Genomic DNA, 8,176 nt, shown 5'->3' with positions numbered 1-8,176 from the left:
TTTCCTCCTCCAACACACGCCCCGCCCCCTCCCCGGAAGTCGACCAGTTGTCCCAATGTGAAATCTGCCTGGAAGAGTACCCGTATTGCTGCTTCTCGTTTGACTCGGTTCGATGCGGGACTGAGACTGCTACTGGACATTCGAACGCATTGCACTCTACCTGCAGAGATATATTCACAGCCCTAGATGATTGGTTTCCTTTTTTGGTTGGGGGCGGGGAGGCGGGGCTTGTTTGATTGTTTGCCGCGCTGGTTTACTTACATTTCTTCTCCCCCTGTCCCCCTCTTCCGCCCCCACCCTCCCGCAGGTTGACCAGTTGGCCGGTTTGCCCCAGCACGACCGGGGTCGACCAGTTGTCCGCATGAGGACTTGGAATTTTTTTTCATGCGGTAAGTATGGAGGTCGACCAGCTGTCCTAACATAAGCGGGATGGGGGTTGGGGTCGAAATTGGTGTTCACTCATACACGCCTTTTCTTTCTTTCTTTCCTTCCTTCCTTCCTTCCTTCCTTCCTTCCTTTTTTTTTTTTTTTAATATTTATTGTTTAGTTTTCGGTGGACCCAACATCTTTATTTTATTATTATTATTTTTTAACTTATTTTTATTTATTTTATGTTTTATTTGGTGCGATCTAACCCAGCGCCCCATGCTACCGGTTGAGCCACACCCCCAGCCCCTAAGTTTCACCCTTCTCTCTCTCTCTCTCTCTCTCTCTCTCTCTCTCTTTTCCTTGACCCCCTCATCCTATTACTCCTTTCCTCCTCCAAGGCAACACACACACACACACACACACACAGACACACACACACACACACACACACACACACACACACATATATATATATATATATATATATATATATATATATATATATCCCGGAGGTCGACCAGTACACCCCCAACGAAAGAGGTCGACCAGTTGTCCCAATGTAAATACTGCCTGGGTAAGTGAAATTATGTGTGTTTTTCTTTTGGTTGGCTTTGATGTGGGACTGGGAGTGCTACTGGAGTTTTGACGCATTGCACTCTGCCTGCCTCATCCTCCCGAGTCCCTGGGATTACAATCCTGTGCCACCAGGGGCATCTGTGTGCAAAATGGAGTTCGCAGACTTCTCTTGTCTCATTTCTTCCTCTGTTTTTCTCCTCCTCCTCCTCCTCCTCCTCCTCCTCCTCCTCCTCCTCCTCCTCCTCCTCGCCCCGCCCTCCCCTCCCCTCCCCCACCCGCACCCTAACCTCCCCCTCCCCTCCCCTCCCCTCCGCTCTCCCTCTCCCTCTCCCTCTCCTCCTCCTCCTCCTCCTCCTCCTCCTCCTCTTCCTCTTCCTCCCCCCATCCCCCCCCCGCCCAAGTTAATTTGTCAATGGTTTCTTTTTAGCTATAAGTGGCGGTAGGATGACTCCACGAATATTCCTTATTTCAAGTGGGGACATTCTTTCCTAATCGGGAGTTCAGTTTTAATTGCATGCATCAAATCATTACTTGTGTGGGTCTGGGCTTTTTCTTCTCTTGGTGGTCAGTACCTGGAGAGGAATGTCACAGCCAGGGGGGGGGTGCTCTTGAGTGTTTCTGCATTTCTGTCCTTCCTTGCCCACCAACTCAACTCTCGCTCGCTCCCTCTCTCCTTCCCTCCTTCCTTTCTTTCACTTTTGCTTCACTGTTTCTTTCCTGCTGGTGCTGGTGCTGGTGGTGCTTCCTTTCGGTTACTTTTCTTTATTTTTGTTCTTGATTTTTTTTTTTTAATATTTGCTCCCCCTCCCCCGGCCTTTCTCTCTCTCTCTCTCTCTCTCTCTCTCTCTCTCTCTCTCTCTCTCTCTCCTCTTCCTGTTGCTGAAAGCTTGGCCCAATCCAATAAGGATGGCAAGGTCTTGAGACACAGGAAAAAAGGCTTATGGCAGCACTGGCAAAGCAAAAACACAGGGACTCTTCTGCACGTCAGCAACAACAGGAGGTTTTGTAGAGGAGATTCAAAGGCCACCTTGCACTTCTTCCTGGCCGCAGTTGTAATTCGGCTTCTTACTTTTGATAAGAGTCATTTCTGACATCCTCTGGTCTCCAAAGTCTATGTGACTTCAAGACTACGCTGGGCGTGGACTCAAGGACAGATAAGTCTGCCTAAAACAGGGAAGAAAGGTGATATGATTTCCACTGGATTGAATCCAGAAGTACCTAACCACCACCACGGAGTTACACCTCAATTTTTTTTTTTTTTTTTTTTTTTTTGAGAGGGAGTGTCCCTTGATTGCTCATGTTGGCTAACATCAAAGGAGACAACATCCTATCTCAGTCTGTGATAAACCCTGTGGTGGTGTTATCACATGGGGTGGGGGGGGGTGTCCTTCCCCTTCCCCTTCCCCTTCCCTCTCTCCTTTCTCTATTTGCTGGTTAAAGCTCAAGGTCTCTGGAGGTTGCCTGAGTACTCCCAGGACCTCACCTTCTCTGGTGAGTAGCTGAGGTGGTGGTTGCTGGACACGGTCCTACCATTCTGATCTTTCACTACTCTTACTGTTCTCTTCCAGGACTTTTGGATCGACTTCGTTCTTCCAAGGATGGTGGAATGATGACAAAGATGATTTGGGACACTTTTTTTTTTTTTTTTTTTTTTTTTTTTTTTTTTTTTGGTGGTTGTTTTTCCTCCCGGATGGCTGTCAAACCTGCAGCAGCACACACAACCGTCCATCTCGAAGTGAAGAATCTCTAAAGGATCTTCAAGGAAAGCATGGACAAGGAGGATTCGGTCCCGGGAGACTCTTGACACGAGATGGGAAATCCCCCCCCCCCCCCCCATTTCTTCTGGAAAGTACCTAATACCAATAAAGACAGGACAAAATGCAGCACAGGCTGGCTGGCTGGCTGAGGTTTATGTAGCGCCGAGTAGTTCTACAGGTAAAATTGGATCCCAGAGCAACTGTGCAGCTACTCAGGGTCCTTGCCTTCCCCAACTGTCCCCTATGGGACCGAAGCTGCTCCCTCCCCTAAGGCTTTCTCAGTCAGCTAATCCTCCACACTTAGGAGTGGTGAAGGTGGGACACACGTTTTAGGCTTGCTTGGCTTCTTCAGTCGGATCTCATCTTGCCACCGGGTCAGAAACACAAGCATATACACGAGAATGTGCATAGCGACGGGTTTCCACCCTGTGGAACTTGGGAGTCCACAGTGAGTGGTCTGTGGTCTGAAAAGGGCAGCCTCGTTAGTTGCAGTCACTGAACGCTAGGTGGCGCAAAGCTACCGTCATTTTGGAAGGCCTGCCTGAGTTCCATTTCCAGTTTAGATATAATCTATCTACATGTGTAGACATAGATAGATAGATAGATAGATAGAGAGACAGACAGACAGACAGACTTAGATATGTATATCTATATCCATATACAGATCACTACGCTGCAAGCCGCCGCGTCATATCTTCCTCTCTTCCCTCAGCCTACTGAGTCCCTGGAAAGACAGATGGGCACGGGCCTCAGTGCGGTTGTTCCCCCGCCCCCCCTCCCCCATACAGTAAAGTCCCCCGGAAGCACTGGGGGGGGGGGGAGGACATACCTCTTTCACCCCTGGTATCTGATCACTTTCCTTAGCCTTTAACATGCCCCACCTAGGAGATAGCTTCTGTGCCTCTGCCCGACCCTTGGAATTTGAACTATAATCCACACTTCCCCCATCCCACTCACTCCAATTCCCCAGCAGTAGTCCCTCCCAAGGCTGTCACCACTAGAGGTCCATAGTAAACACCTTCCCCCACCCCTGAGAGTTATGAGGGAGGGCCTGGATGAGGTTAAGAGAGAAACAAACAAAAACAAAACAGTGATGTTTCCTGTGTGTGTGTGTGTGTGTGTGTGTGTGTGTGTCTAGTGTGTACCGGTCTGCGCACAAAACCCAAACAGGATGAATTTGGGCCTGGGAGAAGGAGAGGGAGGCCCTTCCTGGGTTTACTTTCTGGGGAAGGGAAGAGACAAAAGAAAAAAGGTGAGGGTGTTGCCCAGCAATCAAGACCGTTTGTGGACCAATGCCCAAGGCCCTGGGTTTCTTCCCCAGCCTAGCATCACAAAAGAAACAAAAGTAGTGAACAAAGAGAGACTCAAACAACCAAAACAGGCAAGGCAATCTCATCTCAAAGTGCCCACGGGAAAGGAAAAAAAAAAAAATTGAAGACTGCCGTGCTGGGCTGGGATGGGCTGGGGTCCTTTATATCTCAGCGTTGGAGTGCTCGCCTAGCATATTCGAGGCCCTGGGTTCCATCCTCGGCTCCAGATAAAAAGAAACTAATAACATAAAGGCATTGTTTCCAACTAGGCCAAATAAATAAATAAAATCAAGACACTAGAAGAGACCTTGCTCACACAGAAAAAAAAAAAAAGCGGGTGGGGGGGGGGGAGATCAAGATGGAAATCACTCTACCCTTGGCATCCAATAGACAAATAAGGCTCCCCATACGCATGTCAGGGTTTCCTTGGTGGGGATGGAACTAAAAACCAGCCCCTTACACAGGGGCTGGTTTCTGACTGGAGCCTGGAACTGGGGACTGAACACAGACACAGTTTACCACTGAGCTAAACCAACATCCCCTCCCCTTTTTATACAGATATTTTTATACATTTTTGGTAAATCCATTGATTTATGAGTTGAACCCAGAAGCGCTCACTTGAACACTGACTGAGCCACATCCCCATATTCAATTTATCTATCTATCTATCTATTCATTTGTTTTCTGGCTTGCTTGCTTGTTCTAGTTAAAGCTTGGTCCCAGGGTTTCAAAAACTGACTTCCAGACTCACGTAGAAAGGAATCAAGCCTTTATTAAAGCACAAGTAGTGGCGACTGAGCAGAAGAACATAAAGCTGTTCCCCTGGCCAGCCCCAAACAATTGCAAGGGTGCCCCTTATAAGACTGAAACCTGCAAAAGGGACGTTTTGGGGGGAGGGGGCGTCTAGCTAATGCAAGCAAGCCAAGTTACAGAAGCGGGAGAGTGAAGTCAGGCAGAGGGACGCTCAGCCAATCACAATCAGCCTAGCCACTCCAGTGACAGAAGCATAGCCCCCCCCCCCCCACCCCCACACACACCGTTATGGGCTAGTTACAGAAACAATGTCCCATCACGTAGTTCCGTGTTCTTAAAGGTTTCTATAGCACAAGGAAAAGAACATCTTGCCCCAGTCATCACCCTTCTACTTGGCCTGGTTGTTTTACAGAATGGAGACATAAGACAAAACGGAGTCCCATTTGCTTTTACTATCACAACTTTTCTTTTGGAGACAGGGGTCTCGCGAGGTTACTTTCTCTCGCTATGAGCTTACAATCCTTCTCTCAAGCTCCTCCTGATCCTCTGGGGGGGGGGGGGGAGGACACACATGAACCCCCAACCCATGCCTGGCTAAGCCTTGCATTTTAATTTTTTTCCCCTTTAATTTCTTGAGTTGTAGATGGATGGACACGCTATCTTTACCCTATTTGCTTGTTTGCCCCTTTGTTTTGGGTTCTGTGGTGCTCAGGATCGAATCCAGCGCCCCACACGTCCCAGGCAAGTGGTCTACTACCGAGCTAAAACCCTAGCCCAAGCTTTGCATTCTATAATGAATACATTTCCTTCTATGCTGAAGGAACACAGACATATTTACTGTACAACAAGCCCAGAGATCTTCACATCAACAGTTGCCTACAAGTCCTACGTACATTCATTGACCTTTGACTTTGGAAGCCACGTTCAGAATCTATGACTCTGGCCAGATAACTGCCACGATGTGGTTTTTGCTCACCAACAGTTGGACCTAGGTGAACAGCTTGGACTCAAGTGGACAAATACTCTTATGCATTCAGAAAACAGTGCCACTCACCTGGTACAGGAGTATTCTTTCAACAAACGATCCCCAAACCCTTACTTACTCAATTAAAACTAACAGATGTGAAAACTGGTCATTAATGGCACAGATCTTTTTATTTATTTATTTATTTTTAAAATTTTTTTAGAGAGAGTGTGAGAGCGAGAGACAGAGAGAGAGAATTTTTAAATATTTATTTATTTAGTTAGTTAGTTAGTTAGTTTTCGGCGGACACAACATCTTTGTTAGTATGTGGTGCTGAGGATCAAACCCGGGCCGCACGCATGCCAGGTGAGCGGGCTACCACCTGAGCCGCATCCCCAGCCCCAAGCACAGATCTTTTTTTTTTTTTTTTTTAAATCTGAATGTTACACCGAATGCATATGTTAGAACTTCCACATGTGTCACTGACTATGGGATAAGTTTAGAGCTTCGATACAATACACGTTCTAATAAAAAGGGCACTAATTGGTGACCTCTCATGTAGGAAACCTATATGTCTTCAAGTGTACCGACTTTTGAAGAATAAAATAATCTCTCACACACAGCATACTACTCTACTCCCCAGATGTGTACACATCTCCAGTGACAGACATGTGGGGTGATTCAGGAGAATCACAAGACTAACACAGCCTCAGCAACTTATGGAGCCCTGCGGTAATGAGAGAGAGAGAGAGAGAGAGAGAGAGAGAGAGAGAGAGAGAGAGAGAGAGAGAAGGGGGGGTAGGTGTTGGGGGGGGTGTTGCTCAGAGGCAAAGCATCTCAGAAGGAAGAGGGGGAATTTATTATAATAAGAAAACATAAGAACTGAACCTTTACAGCAACAAAACTCTGACGACTCTGCTGACACTCTGTTGTTCGAGGCCTAACAAGGTTATCAAACAGAAAAGTGATTTTCTGGATGGAAATTCTAAATATTTGTTAGCCAATGGGCAGATAACCCACCCTGAAAGTCAATATAGCCTTCACCTATGATTAGGGAGGGGGAGGGAAGGAAAAAGAGAAAGGAAAAAGGATATGGGTTTTAACATGAGCCTCAGTGGCTGAGCAGTGAGACTTATACTCAAAGCATATAAAGTGGACCCCTGTTACATTTTCTTTCTGACCCCCCCCCACCTCCCCCCCCCCCCCCAGTTCCTTGATTTGACTGTTGGGAGAAAATTTTTTTAAAAAAGACAAAAAGGACAACAACAGCAACAGACAGAAACCACAGCCACCCTTACGAATTTCTGAATTTACATGAGTGAATTACTCTTCTTGATTCTCAGTAACATAGTTTATACTTTTCATGGTTTTTGGTTTGTTTGTTTGTATGTAGTTAAAAAAAAATCAGAAGAAATTATTGGTATTCATTGCATATAGAGTGACCCATGTTAGCTGGATCTTATCTCTCAGTTGCAAAGAAGGGGGGGGGGGGCGAAAGGGGGGAGGGGTTGTTGTTGGTGGTGGTGGTGGTGGTGGTGGTGGCAAAAAGCAACCTGGAACCTGCTTTACCTAGGCTACTGGTTTGATAAAGTCTTCCTTACATGGATGTGTTGTAGGGACAAATGAGGCAAGGCACCGACCGAACAGAGCAGGAAAACGGTTTTATTTGGCTGCAGCCAAGTTCAGAGGACACGGCTGGCTTTTGCTGTAATGAATTAATCCCCTGAGTTCAGGTAGTTTCAGAGTTTTCTACCGAGCATGTAAGGGGAGGGGCTCAGAAACTCATGGTCAGCAGAAGTTCACATAAAAGCAGCTTTTTCTCTCACTGTTCTGGGCATGTTAACCCCTCGAGGACAACACCTGAGAAGGGGAGAGCTTCTTCTCCCCTGTCTAGTCTCCCCCTGCCAGCTGTTACCATGGAGTCCAGTTGGTAACTTCTTCTCGTATCTTAAACCTGTAGACATCTCTGTGAAGTCCAGCTCAAGGCCAGAGGCCTTGTTTGCACATTTCTTCAAAGTACTATTCTGGATATGTTTGTGAAAAACTAGTAAGGGGGAGTGCTGGTATCTTCTCGGCCAGTGGCCAAGTAAACAGGGCGACACGAAAATAGGAAGTTTATCCACCTTGAGTTCTTTGGCAGAGACTCTTCGGCTGCCTGACAGACCTAAAACCAGTCTGGGTGAAGATTTCTGAAGAGGCCCAGTTAAGACTTTTCAGTGGAGAAAGGGGGTGCCACTTCAGATGATGAATCATCGCAAAGACACATTGGACTGACCCAAACACATCACATATTTTAAGATTCTTCTCATTCACGGCAAAGAGTAAGCAGTTTTACCTAACAATAGTTTGGTTTCAAAAGGCTTTTTTTTTTTTTTTTTTTTAAATCTAATCCCCCTGCTTTTCCCTTAGAGCTCTTCTCTTTTCTCTAGGAAAACTCTACTCTTAGT

This window comes from Marmota flaviventris, unplaced genomic scaffold (assembly GCF_047511675.1).
Source record: "Marmota flaviventris isolate mMarFla1 unplaced genomic scaffold, mMarFla1.hap1 Scaffold_156, whole genome shotgun sequence".
Classification (NCBI taxonomy): domain Eukaryota; kingdom Metazoa; phylum Chordata; class Mammalia; order Rodentia; family Sciuridae; genus Marmota; species Marmota flaviventris.
The sequence above is the reverse complement of the archived record's forward strand: the minus strand, read 5'-3'. Positions refer to the sequence as shown.